Source organism: Choloepus didactylus, chromosome 27, assembly GCF_015220235.1.
Source record: "Choloepus didactylus isolate mChoDid1 chromosome 27, mChoDid1.pri, whole genome shotgun sequence".
Taxonomy (NCBI): Eukaryota; Metazoa; Chordata; class Mammalia; order Pilosa; family Megalonychidae; genus Choloepus; species Choloepus didactylus.
This window is the reverse complement of record NC_051333.1, coordinates 21,184,604-21,207,976: the sequence shown is the minus strand read 5'-3', so window position 1 is coordinate 21,207,976 and position 23,373 is coordinate 21,184,604. Positions and strand designations below refer to the sequence as shown.

Here is a 23,373-nt window from a genome sequence, read left to right as displayed (position 1 = left end):
CCATGGTTTCTGATAAGAAATAAGCACTTAATCTTAGTGGGAGTCCCTATATATATCACATTGCTTTCAAAACTCTCTTCTTGTCCTTGTCATTTGACAGTTTGACTACTCTGTGTCTGGATGTGGTTCTCTTTATGTTTATCCTCTTTGGATTTCATTGGGCTTCTTGAATGTACAAATCCATGTTAAATTTGTGAAGTTTCCTGCCATTATTTCTTTTAATATTCCTTGTGTCCCCTTCTCTCTTTCTTCTCCTTCTGGGACTCTAATAATATATATTCATATGCTCAATGGGCTCCCATAGGTCTCTTAGGCTCTGTTCACTTTTACTCGTTATTTTTTCTTGCTGCTCCTCAGCATGAATAATTTCAATTGTCTGGTCTTCAAGTTCTTTTGCCAGTTCCCATTTGCTTTTGAAACCCTCTAGGGAACTTTTCATTTCAGCCATTATGGTCTTCAAGTCCATTATTTCTGTCTGGTTCCTTTTTAAAATTTCTATCTCTTTATATAGGTTAGCATACTGTTCATTCATTTTTTTGTAATATCCTTTAGTTCTTTTCCTGTGTTTTCCTTTATTTTTGAGTATATTGAGGATCATTTTTTAAAAGTCTTTGTCAAGTGTGTCCAAAGTCTGCTCTTCTTTGTTGATGGATTCTGGATATTTATCTTTTTCCTTTGGATGGGCCATCATTTCCTGTTCTTTGCTTGTCTTGTAAACTTTTTTTTGCACACTGTACATTTTAATATTTTATAGTGTTAACTCTGGGATTTAGTTTCTGAGTTATCTGTTCTTTAAGTCTGTGTCCAGCTAGCGATATGACAGAGATTTCCTTGAGTGCCAGCTGCTAACAAAAACAAACAATCCAGTGCAAAATAAATACCTTTCATTGTCTTTGCAGATTAGCTGGTGCTCTCCTTCAGAGTTTAGCCCTCCTATAAAGAAGACCAGCCTGAGGAACATGAAGTTTAGCCTCCTCCCTGTCTTTTCTGAGACCAAATTTGTCCTTGGCTTGTGCTTGCTTGTGGCCTCAGGAATTTCTCCACATACAGGAATTTGAATGCCTCTTGTACTCCTTATGAAATAGACCCCCCCCCCCACTCAGGTGCTCTATTGCATGACTTAAAGCAGATAATCTTTGCCCCGTGCCACTTGGACTTAATTGTCTCTTAAACTGCAGTACCTGTCCACAACCTGCTTCTGCCTGCTGGGCAAGTTCTGGGAGGGTAAGTCAGAGAAGAATGTCCTGGTTCAGTCTTTCGGGCTTCCATCTGATAGAATGGCACAGATATACAAGCACTGCTGTGTGCACATAGGGTTTACTCTGCTCCCTCTGAAACAGGGTTAGAGACCCACAATGGGAGTGAAGGCTGGCTGCACACTGCAGTGAGGTGGGGCCGGCCAGGGTGCCACAAGTTTTTCCTAAGTTTTTTTAAAAGACGTGTTTTCTTGATTCAGCACCAGCCCAGTTAGTGCAAACCTTTAATTCTTTTCTAAGTTCTGAGAAAGATGGTCCTGCCACTTTTTGCTAGTTGTTCAAAGATTCTGTGAGGGCATGCCATACTGGAGCATCTTACATTGCCAGTTTTCATTGATTGGAACCATAGTATTAGATTTTAACCCAAAGTATAGCATAAATATCCATGAGTCCATTCTGATATATAAATAAATGGGAGAGATAAACGAATCCCCCGTGCAGAAGAATTCCAAATAATTTATGTAGATACTCTGTCTTTGCAGAGGTAGAATATAACACTCCCTATTCCTTAAGCATATTGACATCCTTCCAAAGAGTACAGTATGGAAATGGGGGGAAAAGTCACTATACAGTGGAGAAATCCAACGCATAGCCTCAGGCAGTCAAAGTCATGTTGGTAGCATGTACCCTTTATATGACGGGATGAGAATGGTACTTTACCTCTGTGGTTTTCCTCCCAAAACCCATAGACTAGTCTCACCATAAGTAAAACATCAGACATATCCCAACTGAGAGTCATTCTACAAAATATCTGATCAGTACCCCTCAGACCTTACAAGATCATTAAAAACAAGGAAAATCTGAGAAACTGTCCTGGCCAAGAGGAGCTATGGAGACATGATGACTAAGTGTAATGTGGTATCCTGATGGGATCCACAAAAAGAGAAGGGACTTTAGGTAATAAAAAGGAAATCTGAATACAGTGTGTACTTTAGTTAATAATAAGGTATCAATATTGGTTCATTAATTTTGACAAATGCACTATATTAATGCAAAATATTAATAATAGGTGCAGTTGAGTGTGGTGTATATAGGAATTCTGTATCTTTGCAATTTTTCTATAAATTTAAAACTATTCTAAAACCAAAGGCTTATTAAAAATTGTCTTTGGAGTTTAAAAAGTTTGATATTATGTTAGAGAAATAATCATCACTCATTTTGTTGGTTCCTGTGGTCACTTGGATGCTCATTTGCAACACTAATAGAGGCACTTGGTAGACTGAGGTTGTGTGAAAGGGCAAGATACATTTGGGAAGCTGTGTTAGTCAGGGCAATGCTGCCGGGGGTGCTGCCCTCAGTCATTCCTCCCTAATAGTACCTGAATAATCTGCTCCTCCATTCCTGGTCACAGAGAGTCAGTCATTGCTGAATGCATGTGAAGATGCAGTTTCACTGAAGCAATCCCTCAAGCTTTGCAATGCCTAAAAACATGGCTTCTGAGTGCTTCGGAAATAGACTGTAAGATTGCTACCCTCACCTACATATTTTTCTTAATATTTTTACATGCAAATATAATCAACTCTGAAAATTTTCTCCTTTAATACTTGGATCTAGAAATGTGGCAATGGATCAATGTAATTGGCTTTCAAAGTAATAAAATGATCTCTGAATTTTTAAAAAATAAGATGAACTAAATGGCCAACCTATGTTTTTCTTGAGGAAACCCAGAGTAAGGCAGAAGAAAACTTCCACCTCTGTCTCGGACCTGAGCTCTTGCCTGGCCCAGTATGCCTTGAGCACTACGGATTGTCACTGGAAAAAAATTCCAGGTGAAAATGACAAAAGGAAGAAGAATTGGCTCCTGTTCTCTGGCCTTCCTCAAAAGGGTGGTTATCTATTGGAAAGAAACTAGGCAAACAGAAAACATCTGCGGCACACCACTGGAGAGGTGAAAGTTACCTCCTGGCTTTTGCAGGAATCTTGTAACGGTTTCAAGTTCATTCAGAAAAGTCACTTTAAAGAAAAAGAGCCTGAGCTCACGGAGGGCAGACAAACTGCCCACCCCTCCCCCATCAGATGAGCAGGAGCTCTGCAATCTAGCATCCCTGTGACAAGCACATGCTGCCTGACTAGGCTCAGTGAGTGCTGGCAGCCTGGAACACGAAGGGTTACCTAGAAAGGCCCCAAAGACATCTGAACCTCAGAACCATCGCTGTTGGCTTTCAGGTAGACAAGAATGACAGTGTTCTGGCTTTTAGACTGGTCAAGTGTCCAGATGGACAGATTGAGAGAAAATTGATCATCTTTATCTCTACAGTTCAAAGTAGTTTTGGCAAGCGCCCCAGAACCTAATCAACTCCTGTTTGTGTCTGATGCTAAGAATTCATTTGAAATGTCCAGAAACTGACTTGGACCTTGACTATAACAAGGAGAACTCTGGGAGGCACTTGAGAACTCTTTTTAATTGTAAACCCCAAGAGGTAGAACTAGAACATCAACATTTGGGACACCCAAGTGAAAATAATAAATTATCAAAGGTTGGGATTACAGTTGAAAATATGAACGAGTGTGGTGGGTGAGATGAATGTTGTTTTAGTTTCCTTGGCTGCGCAAGCAAACACATGAAATGGGTTGGCTTAAACAATGGGAATTTACTGGCTCACGGTTTTGATGCTAGGATGAAGCCAAAATCAAGGAAGGTATCATTGGGACGACGTTTTCTTCCTGAAGACTGGAGTTCTGGGGCTGGCTGCTGGTGCTCCTTTGTCCCTCTGTCACATAGCAATACACCTGGTAGCCTCTCCTGGCCTCTCTCTTCTCTTCCACGTTCCCTCTGCCTTTCTTTCATGGTTGAAGGCAATCTCCTTGGTTGACTGTAGATGAAATCAGCCATAGGTGCAATCAACTTACTGATAATTTAAGTCCACAAAATATCTTCATAGTAACAATCAGATCAGTGTTTGACTGACCAAACGACCGGACACCAAAACCTAGCCAAGTTGACACGTGAACTTAACCATCACAGTCCACCCCTTGTCAACTTGGCACCAGTACACATCTGCTTAAACCACACTTAATTTCTAAATAACAACAATAACAGTCATATTTTCACCTAATACTCAACTGTTCTGTGTACAATCAGAAATGCACTAACTCTTTTCCCAGAAGAGGCTGCTAGTTCTTGGGTAATATTCACTCCTAAACTTGATATTCTATAACTTAAATATTATGGCATAAAGTCAATACAACTTATGTTATATGATAAGGGATATGATAAGGAAGAAAACAAAGATATTTGCTTTATCAGATATATGAGATATATAAACATACTCATAACAAAACAAGGAAAAAATATTCATAACCATTACAGATGCCAAGTTACGTTTTCAGACATAAATGCCAGGGATCTCTGCCCTAAGGATTTTCTGCTTCCCCTTCATCTTTCCTGATTCCTTCCCAGTCATGCGAGGAGGTGGTCGCATTCAGGAGAGAGGCACATATTCCTGCTCAGGAGGAAGGGCCTCTTCTGTCTCCCTCCTCAGTCATTCCCACCAACCCCAGTAATGGAGGAGAACAGAACAGGCCCCAGAGAAGAGAAGGTAGATTCATTCTTCTGCAGGGTTATGGGGAGTTAAGGGAAAAAGGAATGAGAGATAATCTGGAATCATTACTTGTTTTCAGTTCATTTTTTTCCATTGCATTGTTGTTTCTTTGCATCTGAATTCAAGAAAAAGAGAGTGTCCAAGGAGGGTTTATGTACCAGTTATATTTCTGTGTCACTGCACACAGGTGGGGCTCAGAGGTGGGACTGGGATAGTCCATGAGCCTGGAGCAAAGACCTCCTGGGTCTGGGTCTTTTGATCTCTAAGGCAGCCCCCAACCTATTCAGGGAGAAATACACCTTCCATTTGGAATATACTGAGGAGGTAGAATTGAAAGGACTGGTAAGTGACTGGAGGAAGGGTGAACGGGAGGAAGAGTCAGGGAGGACTCCAAGCTTCTGGCTCAGGAGCCCTCTCCATCAAGGAGGAGAACCCAGAGAACCCTATTTAAATGTTCTAAGTCAGAAGTGATTTTGGTATGTCTGAAAAGCAATAGAAAAACCAATAAATGAGAATAAGAGCTTCCTGTTTCCTGGGGTTGCCCAAGCTTCTAGCTGATAAGGGGTAATCGTGGCCCAGAAAATGCCCTTTTCCTTTTCCATCCTTAGGATTAAAATGCTTTTGATGGTCCAGTTGGCCAAAAGAGGAAAAGAATTCATGAAAAAACATTCAAAGAACTAAAAATACATCATTTATTTCTCAGCTAGATTGGCTTTGCTAGGTCTTGGAAAAGGCAAGTAAAACAAAACAAAACAAAACAAAATTTAAGAGCAGAAATCCATGGCAACAAGGAACTTCTCTTTATGAATAACATCCCAGAGAAATTAAGTGTCTGGCTGCTAGTGTAGAAGTGAATGTGAAGTCATACATATCCATTTACTTTCCTCTGATAGAGCAAACAGAAAATTCATACCCGTCTTATGTATTCATGAGAAATAAATCCTTGAATTTTTGTTTGACAAGGCATACTTACATGCCAACTGTTTCAGAAGTTTTGAATGAAGATTATAACATACCACTATGACTGTTGACTCCTTTTCCTCCTGGATTGCAAACTGGCTCTATATAGCATGGATTACCAAGAAGGGAGGGCAGAACAAAAGGTGTGGGTTAGTAGGTGTAGACATATTAACTAATTTCAAATTAAAATTCCTGTCACTTTTTCATTTAAACTGTTGACTTCCCTCCTTTTTTGATTCTCTTCTTAAAATTTATAATCTGTTTCAAACATACAGAAAAGTAAAGTGATCAATACTCAATTATCTCTAAATATTTTAAACATACTTATTTTAGAATTTCTTCAGATTGTTCTATTATTTCCAGTTTTGGGGATCCCAATTCTCCAGTTTGTTGCATCTGCTGACTCTCCCTCCTGGTGGTTTGTTATTTATTATTGTGAACTCAGCTTCAGCAGGGGTTGCTTTCTGTGGGAGTCTCACTTGTTTGAGATGCAAAAGCAACAAAATTGGAGCCCCTGGTAGTGGCGTTTCAGGCCAGGGCTGCTCTCGGGGACCTGCTCTCTCAGCATTTACTTTCTCTGGTTGCATCACCTGGGACTAGAACAGGCACAGAGACAGATGAGGAAAGAGCCCCGAGAAGCCTTGTATTCTGGCATGGGAGGCAAGAATGCAAGGAGAATGAGCAAGATCAGGCCATCCCTGATCAGTGAGAAGTGACAGTGGAAGTCCAGAAGACGAAGGCACTGGGGAAGGCAGAAGAGCAGGACAGAGGATGGGAAGAAGGTTCTGAGGAGGTGTGCATGGGGGGTGGGGTGCTGGGAGGCACGCTGGCATCCTCTGGGTAAGGTGGGGGGATGACCCTACTGCGGTCCAATCACCTGACAAGGCCAGGTTCCCAGCATGGTCCAGACATTGCCATCATTTTAGCCCCATGTGGTGGAGAAACCTAGGGCTCTGATGCCTACCAATTCTGCTGACCCACCGCAATGACTAAAGGAGGGACCTCAAATGGGAAGACATTTTTCCAGACGCCCAGGAAAACTGGTGATCACAGCCAAGACCAGCCACACCAGGGTCCCCATGCCTTCTCTGCTCAGAGAGCATGACCTCTCAAGGATGCTTCTGTCCCTAAACCTCCTGGGGTCATTTACAAGAAATGAGAGGTCCTATCTAAAGGGGTGGAATCAGAGAAGGGAGCAGGAGCAAGGTCCCGGAGACAGGAACAGTGGTGGGGTGGCACAGAGCCTGTTACTCAGAAAGGGCTCTGCCTGCCACACACAGCAGGACAACAGAGGTCTTTGTGGGCACCTGTGAACCATGACCAGGTGACCAGAGATGCAGTCTCTGCAGGGACACCAAACCCAGATATAGGGGTGCAAAGTGGGATTACTCTTCTGAGTCCTCTGATTCAAATCAGTTTCCCAAATCCTGAACACGCTCAAGGCATGAACACATGTGGTCTGTGCCTGCGTACGCACCAGGTTTCTAACAGACACGTGCCCACTGTTCACTCAACAAGTATTTGTAGAGGGTCTTCCAAGCGGCAGGCACAGCTCTAAATGTAAGGGGTCTGTGTGAACAAGAAGACCAGGCCACCAATCTCTCATCATTAGGTTTACATTCAGGCAGTGAGAGACAATAAAACAACAAGTAAGTATGCAAGATAATTTCACAGGACAAAGAATGCCATAAAGAAAATAGCGTTAGTGACAATCTAAAGTGAGGCAGGGGTTAGAGGTGGTCGTCAAGAAAAGTGCCTCTAAAGGGGTGATCCTGAGTTGGGATCTGAATGATGAGGAGAAGCCAGCCGTGAAGATAGGAGGGAAGGAAGTTCTGGGAGGTGAAACAGCAAATGCAAAGGTCCTGAGGCAAGAAAGGGCTTGAAGAGGTCAGGGAAGAGACCAGGATAGCTGAAGCCTTCGGGGAAGGAAGAGAGAGGAACAGGAGAGGTGGAGAAGAGAGGCAAGGCAAGATCAAGCAGAACTTGGGCCAGAATTAGAGTTAAGATTTATTCTGAATACAAGGGGAAACCATTAGAGGGCTTTAAGTTGGGGAGTGACATGATACAACTTACTTAAAATGTTCCTCCACCTAAATAAATGGAAAGACTTATTGGAAGCCTTAATATTGTTAACACGCCAATACTTCCCAAATTGATCTACAGATTCAGTGGAATCCCTATCAAAATACCAGCTGAATTCTTCGCGGAAAGTAACAAGCCGATACTGAAATTCATATGGAAATTCAAGGGACACGGAGTAGCCAAAACAATTGAAAAAGAAGAACTAAACTCACAATTTCTGCAACATACTACAGAGCTACCGTAATCAAGATAGTATGTTATTGGCATAAGGATAAATATAGATGTGTGGAACAGAATTGATAGTCCTCAAATGTTAACATATGATCCAGTTATTCCACTCCTAGGTATATATCCAAAAGAAATGAAAACACATGTCCACACAGAAACTTGTACATAATGTTCACAGCATCATTATTCATAATGGTCGAAAAGTGGAAACAACCCAAATGTCCCTCAATTCATGCTTCCAGATTGACATAATATCTGGGAATTAAATCAACTGCTTTGAACTGTAATCCTTAGATTGATTATAACAGAAATGAATAAATAAAATGTGGGATATCCATACAATGGAATATCATTTGGTGTTAAAAAGAAATGAAGTACTGATACATTCTACGACATGAGTGAATCTTGAAATCATTATGCTAAATGAAAGAAGCCAGAGGCAAAAGACCATGTATTTTATAATTTCTGGTCTGGGAATGAGATTATACTACATTTACATGATATATAGGTCAATTATTCCAGAATCTTGGGGTACTTAGGCACTGCTTTTTCCTTTCTTTACATAAGGACTCAAAAAAATTAGAAAACATGACCAACTAAACCCCCAACCAACCAGTCGTCATTCACAGACACAGATTCCTGACTGAATATCCTAGAGGATGCTAGAAGGGTTACACTCTCTTCCCACAAGTAGACCCTGTTTCTTCACTTCGTCTTTTGGATGTCTGTGGGATCAGCATTTCTTTGAACTATGCAAAAGTGGCATTACCGTAGAGGTTAAACAGTGACTTTAAGTGCAAATTACACACTTTAAAAATGCAGGCCATTATTTTAATTAGAATAATTACTAATACTATATGTGCCAAGACAAAGGTGAAATTCAAGAGATACAATGTGCCCGTGGTGGGATCAATTATCATAACTTACTGCAACTACAGTGCATTTCCTTCATTACCAGGGGCAATAGATTTTGCACTAAAGATTCTCACCTAAATCCTACTGTTACACATCATCTGCAAAACATGACACTAATGTAAGCATCTTAGAAAACACTTACATGTACACATGTAAATAGTGGGAAAATAAACTAAACTGAAATCAGCAAAGTGTAGTCTTCAGGGAATGAACAAAAGGTAACTCTGGAAACAAAAATGCACAGTTGAGATGGTTTACCGTCCCAAACAGTACCTGGGCCTCATGGTTAATGAGGTCACGGGGTTCCAGGCTGGCGGTTTCGTGAACCCTGGCTTCAGGCTCCGATCTGCTGCTTTGCCCACAGACACATTTTAGAACCCATCCTCTCAGCACACAAAACGCTTCTCACGTTTCCACACTGACACAGTATTTGGGAATTAAATCAATTGCTTCAAATTGTAATCCTGGGATGTACTATAAGAGAAATATCTTGAAATATTCTGTGTTCACGTTACTGGAGCTTACTAGAATTTATATGTTAAAACCCAGTTATGGCAACTGCACAGACCTGTCTACTTCAGCTCCAACCGCTGAGGATGTACGCTCCATTGTTCTAGAAAGACAGGAAGAGGACAAAAGAAACATGTGGCACTTCGTTTTTGCTGTATTTCAAAGGCCAAATAGAGTAAAATGTTCAGTCACTGGACATACAGGGCATTGTACACACAGGCAGGTGCTCTCCTCGCCACCTGGAGAAGGGAGCTCAGGTGAGCTCAGCTTCTGGGTTTTCCAGCACTGCCGCCTGCCGAGGCTCGACCTCATCTGAGCCAGCTCTTGTTTCTGCATCGGTAGCAAAGACAGAAGAAAGTTGTTTTTCAAATTCCCTTTCCAAGTTACTGTTACGACTGTCAACACACACACGGGGCTGAGCACAAGCTCAGCTATGAGACCTTCCAGAGACTTCTAGTAGCATGCCAACACTGTGGTTTGCTGAAGCCTTGACTTGTGATTTTTATCTTAAATTCTGGAAGATGGCTTCCAATTCTGGGCAACGCTGATGCTTTGATAAGAGTTCTGTTAGCAGCTGTGCCGCAGACAGACCCTCACAGGCCAACCATGGGACAAGGATCGGCTGGGCAGCACATCTCAACTCCTCCTTAGCGTTCCTCCTCTATTTCCAGGACCAAAGAGCCAAAGAGAACTCTCATGGGTTGGCAGGGAGACAAGACTTCCCCAGAACAACATGAGAAGCCACAGTGTCTATAAAGATATGCTCGGGTACCCTGGGGGCACTGCTGCTGCCTGGGATAGCCATGAAGCCTGTGCAGAGGAGGTGGGGCTGGATGGAGGAGGACAAGGAAGGTGGTGGTGGGGTGATTATGGGATGTTCTGGGGCATTGTGTGGCTGTAGCCAATGCAAAGGCATGAAGGAAGGTTGGGTCCCAGGGTGACTGGCCCTGCTGGAGAGGGAAGGGAAGGCATAGAGAGAACCAGTGTGCAGCCACGCTGAGCTCAGAGATTCTAAAAGAAACCCAAGAGAGTGCCAGCTACAGGCCATCCAAAGACCCAATCAACACCCAGGAGGAAACATTTTGCTATGGCATAGAATAAGGCCAACAAGAGTGTGCTTAAATGGTATAACCAACAGCTGACCACAGAGGAAGACAGCAAACTCATCCCTAAAAACAGCAATTAATGAAACCGAGGTGGAGTTAGCAGTCACAGATGCTCTATCTCACAACACACACACACTACTGCTCTTGCCCTCCACATAGCCTATGGCCATCAAGCAGGTGTGTGTGATTCTGGGAGAGGTCGGTGGAAAAGAGCCTTCCCAACCCACACCCCAGAACCGAGGGAGGCCCGAGCTCCAGCTGAGCTCTGTGCAGGGCTTCAGCCACCTGCCCTTGAGCAGCACTGGGGGTCTTGGAGTGGTTCAAACTCTGCAGCTGCCTCTATCCTGCAACAGAAAGCCCAGCTCCTAGGATAACTTGGGCAGTTAAATCAGAGCCCAAGGCAGGTCCTGGCCCCAACTTCTCCACTAAGAATATTTACCCTTCAGATTTCTCCAGCTTCACAATCTAAAGCTAAGCATTTGAGATCAAATTCAGCAATTAAAACAAAACAAAATGAAGAAACTTCTTTCTAGCAAATAAAAATTCTTATATGCAGGTCTGAAACGTCCTGGGATATTGTGAAGGTAACTTTCCTGTTCCTGGGAACCAGCCTGGAAGGGTGCTTAGTGCAGCTCTGTCTACAGGCTCAAAGCAAAGACGTCCCCAGAACCCCAGGGGTTAACCAAAGAAGAGGGGCATGCTGAACACACAGGAAGTGTCTGTGGGGCAGAGAGAAAGTCCACAAGCACTTTCTCTACTGGCAGCTCATTGCCGGTTTCACCTCAAATATCTTTGGCGCATCTCCAGATTAAATGCCAGTTAGAAAGCTCTGCCCGCTCGCCTTTTCTGGGCAGACGGAGACAGAGGTGAGCGCTAATCATTTACAAAGGTCACGATCAGGAGCGGGCCCGGAGCAGTCATTTAAAATGCGATTGATCCCTATTTGTGGTCGGGGAAAGAAAATGGGTACTTGGACTGTACTGTAATTATGGGGCTTCCAGGCAACTGTAAATAGATGTGCAATCTCGATACTAGAAAATACCTGGAAGAAGAAATTATTGCTCTGGTAGAGCACGTTGCTAGGAAAGGTTGAAGATAAAACTGAGCATAAAAAACAATCAATCATCTTTTAGCTAATTTGCCTTGCTCACCACCCATCAGGGTTGCACAGTGCTCAGATGTCTGCTGAATATATTAAGATGAGGGCTACTCCTGAAAATGAACACCGGGAAAGCAAAGTGGGGACTCCGGAGAGCAGACATTTGGAGGTGGGTGGGTTTCTGGGAGCACGAGCACAAAGGATGAGACTGGGGGTGTCTCTTAGTGTCTCTTGCTCAGGGATGGGGGGTGCAGGGGATTCAGGGCTCCTGAGAGAGACCACTCTCGGGGTCTGTGATGCTCTCTGTGGGCACTGCAAACACCACCTTGATTCTCACCCTGCTGATGGGTGGGGAGAGGCCACGCCCCAGCCCCTACCCCTCGCCTGCTGGGTAAAGCCATTCGGGAACAGGAGTGTCTGCTGGTTCTGGGGGTGACAAAGGGAGAGCAAGAGGCTGGCACGTTCTGTGCTTCTTTGTCACCTGGGGTCTGGCACTTTGCTATCCCTAACCTCTATCATCACCACAACCCTGGGAGGTGACTATTATCACCCCCATGTGACCAGTGGGGAAACTGAGGCCCAGTGAGTTTCCTCAGTGTGCTCCAGACTGCATGGATGTAAATGGCAGAGCCAGGCTCAGAGCCCCCCAGAGGTGCGAGGCTGGGTGCCTCACCCCATGCCAGGCACCCAAAATTCCCCTTCTCCAGCTCTGCCTCTGCCTTTTTTCCACACCCCTGAAAAGTCTCCCCCTTTACATCCTTAGGAACCTATAAGGCACTAAGCACAAACGGCACTTGCTGAGCAGCAAACAGTCCCCTTGCCAGTCTGCATTATGAGAAGCAGGCCTGGAATGGTGTGGAGGGCTTGCCTCAGTCTCTGGGATTTGCTCTGTCTCTTCAGTTCCGGCTTCTAAGTCCCATGCTGGCAGTACCTTGGCTTCCATGACAGCCACCAGTGGAGTCAGCAGTGACTGTCTCAGGAGTGATGCTCATTAAACATTTTCTCCCTATGGAGTTAGCCAGCACGCACCAGCACTGCTATGATGCAGGAAGTGGATTAGGTGCAGAGAGAAGGGGTGTACCCACTGGCCAGGCAAGGCTGTCAAAGGGTGCAGCCTTTCCGGGAATCCACCTGCCACCCTGCAGCAAACATCTAAAAAGAGTGAAGCATTATCCCCAAGTAATCATGTTTCTAAAAATCTACCAGAGAACTAATCAGGATGTAGATAAAAGATTTATGCACAAAAATATAGATTGCAGTGTTATTTAGGTTGTGAAAAATTGGAAAGAACCTAAGTATCCAACATTTGGGATTGGTCAGGTGAATTATGGCATATGTATTGGCTGGAATATCAAATGGTAATTAAACTACTTGGTGTAAAGAGTATCTAGTGATATTGGGGACATGTTTATGAAATAATGCTAAACAACCACCACAAAAACCCACGTAAAATTATACAAAAACCTTATAAAAATGCATCGATAATTGTGAGGATTATTGGCGATAGTGTCCCACTTTTGTATACTTTCGTTCTTTTCACGATGGTTTACAATTATTTACCATCCTCCCCTTCTGGCCTCTTGTGGCCTCGGAGTGGTGGCGGTCCTGACCTGGTCTGCTCAGGGGACAGCCATGCCCACAGCAGCCGCAGGGACCCCGATTCAGGTTCGTTAGAAGGTGTCATCCACAAAAGAAAAGTCACTGGGCTAACAATCGGCTACGGGCCGACCACTTTGCTATTAACTCAGAGAACACCCAAAGAGCGCGTGCTGCGATGAGGCGCCTCCTGGGCCCCGTGTGAGTGCACACACCCATCCTGCTCTAGCTCCCCTTTAACCTCACTGAACTCAGGGCAGGCAGTGATCTGCCTGCTTAACAGGTGAAGAAGCCAAGGCAAAACAGGGAGTGAGGAGACTTTCCCTCCATTTGTGCCAGCAACACACCTGCTGTAAGTGGTCCAGAGCCAGGTGAGGAGCTGAGATCTGGCCTCTTCACACCGTGTTACCCATACTAAACTCATGAATGCACACCCCTCTCTCCCATCTAGAGACGAATGATACACCCCACCCCCCCCAAAAAAAAGATTTCCTGACATCACCCAGGGTCTTGCATAAGACCGCCACTCTTTTGGGGCAGCTGGACCCAGCTGGCACCTTCTCAGAGCGTGACTCTGGCCTGCCTTCAACCTGCTTCCACACCTCTGATGGTGGTTTTGACTAAAGCATTCTGTGCTGGGAAGGCAAACTCTTATCTGGAGTATGTGTGTACTTCAGTTAGAACAAAATGCTGCCCGTTCCATGATGGAAGTGGTCCAGTGTATTCAACCTGCCACCAGGTAGCAGGCTGATCACCTCAGGGAATGGTTCCATTCAGGGACTGAGTGTGGGTCTCTGCTGCTGGCAGATTGGGCACTCAGCACTGGCTGTAGACAGGATGGCCTTGGTGATTAGAAGTCCATGTTGCTGAGTCCGTGCATAACCTCCATCCCTACCACCATGGTCACTTGGTTCATGAGTCCATTGGGCAATGACAGGAGTAGCTGGAGAAAGGGGCTGATTGGTATCCACAGAATGGGTCATTCTATCCCCTTGATTATTAGAATTCTCCTCTGCTCAAGTCATTCTCTGGTGAGCATTCACAGGGGATATGAATATCTTCTTGTTTTTCCCACTTAGAAAGATCTATCCACATACTTCTCCCCCAAACCCTTCTCACCAATTTTCCAATCAGATTCCTTCCAAGTTCCTGACCATCCAGCCAAGCCATTGGCCACAGCCCATAAACCAGTATACAAATATACCTCTGGCCATTTCTCCTTCCAAGCATAATGAACAACCAGGTGCACTGCTCAAGTTCTGCTCACTGGGAGGACCTCCTTTCACCCAGTGGATATCCCAGAAAGGGGCTACATTGCTGCAACTGTCCACTTTTGGATGGTACCTGAATATCATGCAGAAACGTCTGTAAAACAGGCCTGAGTGTTTTCTCTTCCTCAGTCAACTGACTGTAAGGAATTCCCCAAGAGGTCACAGCTGTGGGCTGGGAAGGAGAAGGTAATGTAGCTGGAGTGGGGGCCATGGGCATTTGGGCTACTTCCTTATGTAACTTACTTCAGGACCCACTCAAGCCCTATCTTGTATATACCACTTCCATTTCATGATGGAGTGCTGCTGCGCATGCCAAATTTCATGGCTTGGCAGGTCAAACAACACCCAATTCATGATGGGCCCTCAGGTCTTATGGTAATTTGGTGGCCCATGGTTAAGCATGTGCTCTCTCCTAATGCACAGTAGCAGGCCAAATGCTGTTTCTCAAAAGATTAGTTATCTGCAGAGGATGACAGGGCTTTGCTCCAAAACTCCAAGGGTCTGTGCTGTGATTCTCCAATTGGGGCCTACCAAAGGCTGCAGACAGCATTTCTACTTGTGTGCCAGTTTGAATGTATTATGTCCCCCAAAACTCCATTATCTTTGATGTAATCTTGTGTGGGCAGAAGTATCAGTGTTGATTAGACTGTAATTCTTTGAGTGTTTCCGTGGAGATGTGCCCCACCCAACTGTGCGTGACGACTTTGGTTGGATAGCTTCCGTGGAGATGTTGCCCTGCCCATTCAGGGTGAGCCTAAATTAAATCACTGGGGCCATATAAATGAGCTGACAAACAGAAGGAACTCGGTGTAGCTGTGAGTGACATTTTGAAGTGCAGCTAAGAGTGACATTTTGAAGACAAACTACAGTCAAGAGGGACACTTTGAAGAAAGCACAGGAGTTGAGAAGAGAGGAGCTGCAGATGAGACACAGTTTGAAGATGGCCATTGAAAGCAGACTTCTGCTCCGGAGAAACTAAGAGAGGACAAATGCCCCAAGAGCAACTGAGAGTGACATTTTGGAGAGAAGCTGAAGCCTAGAGAGGAACGTCCTGGGAGAAAGCCATTTTGAAACCAGAACTTTGGAGCAGACCCCAGCCACATGCCTTCCCAGCTAACAGAGGTTTCCCAGACACCATTGGCCATCCTTCCGTGAAGGTACCTGATTGCTGATGTGTAACCTTGGACACTTTATGGCCTTAAGACTGTAACTGTGTGACCAAATAACCCCTTTTATAAAAGCCAATCTGTCTTTGGTGTTTTGCATTCCAGCAGCATTAGCAAACTAGAACAATTTGCCATGGACACTTACAGCATGATTGGATCTGCTGGATTATACGGCCCAAGTGACACAAGGTGGGGCAAACACCCTTGCCCACATAGCACCCCTCCCTGCATTCCACCCTTTCCCCGCAGCAGTATGAGGTCTCTGGGGAAGTGCCTGGGCAGGAATGGCTCACATGCCTGCACCCCACCTGACGTCCAGCCACGATGCTGAGCTTGCTCTGCCTGCAGTCCTAGCCTTGTCCCAAGACACACAAGGGAGCCTCCATGCAACCCCATCAGGCGCCATCTCACATTCCTTCACGCCAGTCCTCCAGAGGAGCTTGGCAAGGGTCATGGGCAGCAGGGACCAAGTGTCCCCAGAAATACACCTTTTATACCTGTTATTGGCCTTATATTCCTGTCCTGGAAAGCATTCACACCCTGAAAGCTCTATTACAGTAACAGTTTGATTTGTGAAAAGTCTACCCTATTAAAGCTATCTTTTCCACGAGCCAATCAAAACAGATAACTAATTGATGGAGCCCTCTTAAACAAGGACAATACCTGTTAACAACACACACCTGGTAGAATACATTATCTGTGAACTGATGCTAGGCAATTATCGAGTTTCTACTCTGTTTAATACAACACATCCCATCACTGTTGTGGGACAATAATCTTAGAAATGGTAATTTAATCCTTCTGGGTATCATTTTAATCCTAAAGTGATTATAACTGAAAATCACAAGAGGCCTATGCTTTCAATGACTGCCTTTGCTCAAATCTCTCCCACTGTCCCCAACCTGACGACCATCCAGCCTCCTTACTAGCTTCCCTGCCTTCGTGCTTGCCCTTTTGAGCCCACTGTCCTCAGAAAAGCCAGAGTGACTTTTAAAACAATGAAATTCAAATCATGTCCTTCCCTGCTTCAATAGCTCCAATGGTTTTTTTCATGGCAACTACTCACCCCTAACTTTCTCAATGGCTCACGGTGTCCTGAGTGATGCGACCCAGCAGCCTCCTGGCCTCATCCCCTCCACCCACCTCCCTCTCTCTCACCTTTCCAGGTATGTGGCTTCCTCCCTATTCCCTGAATACCCACCCCAAGACCTTTGCATTGGCTTGTCTGCCCCCAGTTCTCTGCCTGGCTGGGTGCCTCTCATCACTCATGAGTCCATGTAAAAGTCACCTTCTCAAAGAGGCCTTCCATAACCAGTCTAGCTGAGGTAGCCCTGTTGCTCTCTATCACATGGTCCTATTTTTATTTCTTTCTTCCTCTTATCAGTACTTGAAATTATTTATTTTTCCATTATATGCTTTCTTTCCAAGGACAGATGCTTTATGTGTTTTGATAAATCCTCAGGGAGTATCATGGAGAAGTCACTCGATAATCTTTGTTGCTGTTATTATTATCATTATTGTTATCATTATTATTAAGTCTGGAGTGACATCATCAAGTTGGCAGAGTAAGAGGTGCTAGTGTACATCCCCCTTAGAAACATCAAAAAAAAAAAAAAAAAAAAGCAAAAAAGGGGGACAGAATAAACTTTTTTAAAGCTCTGGAAGATGCTTGAGACTAGAATGATCTCTTGACTTTATTTGAAATCTATTAGCCACAGAAACTTTATTTCATTTCATTTCTTTCCCCCCTTTTTGGTCAAGAGGGCATTCTCAATCCCATGATGCCAGGGCCAGGCTCATCCCTGTGCGTCATGAAAGAGACAGAAATTTTAAAAAGGAACCAAACAGAAATACTGGGGTTGAAGACCACAGTAACTGAAATGAAAAAAACGCCAAGGAGGGTTTCAAGAGTGATTGGAGCTGGCAGAAGAAAGAATCAGTGAACTTGAAGACAAGACACTTGAAATGAGTCAGGCTGAGAAGCAGAGAGAAAAAAATATTAAAAGTGAAAATAGCAAATGACAGCTATGGGACAACATCAAGTGCATGAATATGCACATTACTGGAGCCCCAGAAGGAGAAGAAAGAAAGGGGCAGAAGGAATAGTCAAAGAAATAATGACAGAGAACTTCTCAAACTTAGCAAAAGACATGAATATGCACACCAAAGAAGCTTAGAAAACACCAAACAGGATAATATATATTATATAATTATAAAATATATTATTATATATTAATTACACTATCAAATGCAAAGGACAAGGAGAGCATTCTGAGAGCTGCAAGAGAAAAGCAAAATATTATGTACAAAGGAGCCCCAATTAGATAGAGTGCCAATTTCTCATCAGAAACCATGGAGGCAGGAAGAAAGTAGGTTGAAATACTTAAAGTGCTGAAGGAAAACAACTTCCTGCTAAGAATTTTATATCCAGTGAGACTGCCCTTCAAAAATGAGGTAGAGATTAAGACACAGATAACCAAAAGCTTGCGGGAGTTCACCACCTCTAGACTGGACTACAAGCAATGCTAAAGGGAGTTTTTCAGACGGAAAGGCAAGGATGCTAGACACTGGTTCAAAGTAGCATAAAGAAATAAAGACCTGAAGTAAGGGTAACCATCTGGGTAATTATAAATGCCAGTATTATTTATTGTATTGTTTGGGATGTAACTCCACATCTTACTTCCTACAACTGCTAAAATGTAAAGTGTATGAAAATTAATGAGAAATCCAGGACATAAAATGTTCAAAGATATAAGTGGTAACAACTACAAAAAATGATAGGGGAACAGAGGGGTATAGGAAAAGAATATGTGTGTGCTAGTGAAGTTAAGTTGGCATCAAACCAAATATGATTGTTATCTATTTAAGACATTAAAATTTAACCCCATGGCAACCACAAGGAAAGTAGATGAAAAATATACCCTGATAGAAGTGAGAGGGCACTGAATATGGTATAACACAAAAAAAGCAAATAAAGATAAAAGTAGGCTTTGACAAAAGAAAATCTTGTATTATCAGTAGTGACTTGAAATGCAAATGGATTAAACTCTCCAGGCAAAAGGCAGAGATTGGCAGAATGGATTAAAAGGCAAGACCCTACTAAATGCTGTCTGCAAGAAACTCATCTTAAAGCCAAAGATACAAGCAGGTTGAGGGTAAAACGATGGAAAAATATATACCATGCAAGTAGTAACCAAAAGAGAGTATACTAATATTGGATAAAGATCGACTTTAAGTAAAACATGGCTAGGAGGGACAAAGACAGTCATTATATAGTGATAAAGGGGAAGATTTAACAAGAAGATGTAATTGATAAAAATATATATGCAACTGCAGCATAGCCCCAAAATATATGAAGCAAATATTGACAGATTTGAAGGGAGACCCCGACGGTTCTACATTAATAATAGGAAACTTTAACACACGAATCTCAATAATGGATAGAACATCTAGTCAGAGGATGAATAAGGAAGTGAATAATTCAATAAACCATCAAGGCTAACAGACATATATAGAACACTGCACCCAACAAAAACAAAATATACATTTTTCTCAAGGGCACATGGATCATTCTCCAGGATAGAACATATTTTAAGTCCCAAAACAAGTCTCAATAAATTAAAAAATATTGAAATCATACACTGTACATTCTCCAACCATAACAGAATGAAACTAGAAATCAGTGACAGAGGGAGAAAGGGGAAATTGACAATTATGTGGAAATTAAACAACATACACTTAAAGAATCAATGGGTTAATGTTCTAGTTTGCTAACACTGCCAGAATGCAAAACACCAGAGATGGATTGGCTTTTATAAAAGGGGTTTATTTGGTTACACAGTTACAGACTTAAGGCCATAAAGTGTCCAAGGTAAGTCATCAACAATCGGGTACCTTCACTGGAGGATGGCCAATGGTGTCTGGAAAACCTCTGTTAGCTGGGAAGGCACGTCCAAGGTAAGTCATCAACAATCGGGTACCTTCACTGGAGGATGGCCAATGGTGTCTGGAAAACCTCTGTTAGCTGGGAAGGCACGTGGCTGGCGTCTGCTCCAGAGTTCTGGTTTCAAAAATGGTTTTCTCCCAGGACGTTCCTCTCTAGGCTCCAGCTTCTCTCCAAAATGTCACTCTTGGTTGCGCTTGGGGTATTTGTCCTCTCTTAGCTTCTCCAGAGCAAGAGTCTACTTTCAACTGTCGTCTTCAAACTGTCTCTCATCTGCAGCTCCTGTGCTTTCTTCAAAGTGTCCCTCTTGGCTGTAGCAAGCTGGCCCCTTCTGTCTGAGCTTATATACTGCTCCAGTAATCAAGGCCCACGCTGAATGGGCGGGGCCACACCTCCATGGAAATTATCTCATCAGCGTTATCACCTACAGTTGGGTGGGGCACATCTCCATGGAAACACTCAAAGAATTCCAATCTAATCAGCACTAAAATGTCTGCCCCACAAGATTGCATCAAAGAATATGGCTTTTTCTGAGGGACATAATACATTCAAAACGGCACAGTTAAGGAGGAAATCAGAAGTGAAATTAGTAAATATCTTGAGGTGAATGAAAATGAAAATACAATAAATCCAAACTTATGGGATGTAGCGAAGAAGTGCTGAGAGGGAAATTTATAGCTCTAAATGCTTATATTACAAAAGAAGAAAGACTTCAAATCAGAGACCTAACCTCAAAACTGTAAGAACTGGAGATAGAAGAGCAAATTAAACCCACAGTGAGCAGAAGGAAGGAAATAACAAAGATTAGAGGAGAGATAAATGAAATAGAAAACAAAAAAGTAATAGAAAATCAGCAAAAACAAAAGCTGGTTCTTTGAGAGAAGCTAAACCTATTTATAATTGTGCCTAAGAGTCTCCCCGAGTGCCTCTTTGTTGCTCAGATGTGGCCCTCTCTCTCTAAGTAAGCCACCTTGGTGGGTGATCTCACTGCCCTCCCCACTACGTGCGACCTGAATCCCAGGGGTGTAAATCTCCCTGGCAACGCAGGATATGACTCCTGGGGATGAATCTGGACCTGGCATCATGGGATTGAGAACATCTTCTTGACCAAAAAGGGGATGCGAAATGAAACAGAATAAAGCTTCAGTGGCTGAGAGATTTCAGATGGAGTTGAGAGGTCACTCTGGTGGACATTCTTATGCACTATATAGATAACACTTTTTAGGTTTTAATGTATTGCAATAGCTAGAAGTAAATACCTGAAACTACCAAACTCCAACCCAGTAGCCTTGACTCTTGAAGATGATTGTATAACAATGTAGATTACAAGAGGTGACAGTGTGATTGTGAAAATCTTGTGGATTGCACTCCCTTTATCCAGTGTACGGATGGATGAGTAGAAAAATGGGGACAAAAACTAAATGAAAAATAGGGAGGGATGAGGGGATGATTAGGGTGTTCTTTTTTACTTTTATTTTTTGTTCTTATTCTGATTCTTTCTGATGTAAGGAAAATGTTCAAAAATAGATTGGGGTGATGAATGCACAACTATAAGATGGTACTGTGAACAGCTGGTTGCACACCATGGATGATTGTGTTGTACATGAATATATCTCAATAAAACCGTATTTAAAAAAAAGTTGGATCTTTGAAAAGATCAATAAAATTGACAAACATTTAGTTAGACTGACAAAGAAAAAAGAGAGAAGATACAAATAACGAAAATCAGAAATGAAAAAGGGGACATTACTAACAACCCCACTGAAAAAGACTAGAGGAGGATATTATGAACAAATGTGGCCAATAAGTTAGATAACCTAGATGAACTGGACAAATTCTTAGAAACATATTAACTACCTACATTGACTCAAGAAGAAATAGAAGATCTCAACAAACCAATTACTGGTAATGAGATTGAATCAGTAATCAAAAACTTCCCAACAAAGGAGAACATCTTCTTGACCAAAAGGGGGATGTGAAAGGAAATGAAATAAGCTTCAGTGGCAGAGAGATTCCAAAAGGAGCCGAGAGGTCACTCTGGTGGGCACTCTTACACACAATTTAGACACTTTTTAGGTTCTAAAGAATTGGGTAGCTGGTGGTGGATACCTGAAACTATCAAACTACAACCCAGAACCCATGAATCTCGTAGACAATTGTATAAAAATGTAGCTTATGAGGGGTGACAATGGGACTGGGAAAGCCATAAGGACCACACTCCACTTTGTCTAGTTTATGGATGGATGAGTAGAAAAATAGGGGGAGGAAACAAACAAACAGACAAAGGTATCCAGTGTTCTTTTTTACTTCAATTGCTCTTTTTCACTTTAATTATTATTCTTGTTATTTTTGGGTGTGTGGTAATGAAGGTGTCAGGGATTGATTCTGGTGATGAATGTACAACTATGTAATGGTACTGTGAACAATCGAAAGTACGATTTGTTTTGTATGACTGTGTGGTATGTGAATACATCTCAATAAAATGAAGATAAAAAAAATCACAATGTGAAATGAAGAGTCCAATAAAAGCAATAAAGCACATAAAAAAAAAAAAAAAAAAAACAACAAACCTCCCAACAAAGAATAGCAAAGCACCATATGGCTTCACAGGGGAATTCTACCAAACATTCCAAGAAGATTTAACTCCCATCTGCTCAAAAAATTTGAAGAGCAGGGAACACTCCCTAACTCATTCTACGAGGCCAACATCACCCTCATACCAAGCCAGATAAAGATACCATAAGAAAAGAAAACTACAGATCAATATCTCTTGTGAGTATAGATGCAAAAGTCCTCAGGAAAATACTAGGAAACAGAATCCAACTGTGTATTAAAAGAATTGTACACCATGATCAAGTGGGATTTATCCCTGATTTGCAAGGTTGTTTCAGCATAAGGAAAATCAATTAATGTAATACATCACATTAACAGAATGAAGGGAAAAAAACAAGTGACCATCTTAAATTGATGCAGAAAAGGTTTGACAAAATACAGCATACTTTTGTGATAAAAAAAAACACCCCCCCCAAAAAAAAACAAAAAAGAAATACTTAGAACTCTAGTGAAAGAAAGAAACTTCCTCAGCAATAATAAGGGCACATATGATAAGCCCACAGCTAACATCCTACTTAATGGTGAAAGAATGAAAGCTTTCCCTCTGAGAGCAGGAACAAGCCGGGATGCCCTCTGTCACCACTGTTACACAACATTGTACTGGAAATTCTTGCCAGAGAAATTAGGCAAGAAAAAGAAATAAAAGCCATCCGCATTGGAAAGGAAGAAGTAAAACTTTCCCTATTTGCAGATGATATGGTCCTATATACAGAAAACCCTGAAAAAGCTACAATAAACTCCTAGAACTAATAAATGAATGCAGCATAGTGGTGTTGAAGAGCAACCCCCCCCAAATCAGTACTGTTTCTATACAAAAGCAATGAACAATTGGAAGAAGAAACCAAGAAAAAAAAATTCCATTCACAATAGCAACTAAAATAATCAATTATTTAGGAATAAATCTAACTAAGGATGTAAGCACTTGTACATAGAAAACTACAAAGCTTTGCTAAAAGAAATTAAAGAAGACTTAAATGAATGGGGGTATGCTGGTTTGTATATTTATATCCCCCAGAAAAAGCCATATTCTTTAATGAATTCTTGTGGGGGCAGACATATTAGTGTGGATTGGGTTGGAACCTATTG

The 23,373-nt window shown here is 42.6% G+C and overlaps 1 long non-coding RNA gene across 4 annotated transcripts in view; it reads right to left on the bottom strand.

Moving 5' to 3' along the window:
• Positions 1-23,373, bottom strand: part of LOC119521582 — a 317,896-nt gene that overhangs the window by 14,990 nt on the left and 279,533 nt on the right. For 2 of the 4 annotated variants that reach the window (XR_005214378.1, XR_005214379.1), the window contains exons 5-6: positions 5,815-5,859; positions 3,572-4,069 (exon numbers count right to left, since the gene is read on the bottom strand). This is a non-coding gene — a long non-coding RNA (uncharacterized LOC119521582). Of the gene's footprint in view, positions 1-3,571; positions 4,070-5,814; positions 5,860-23,373 lie in introns of those variants that run through there. The other 2 variants (XR_005214380.1, XR_005214381.1) reach the window with 2 other exon arrangements.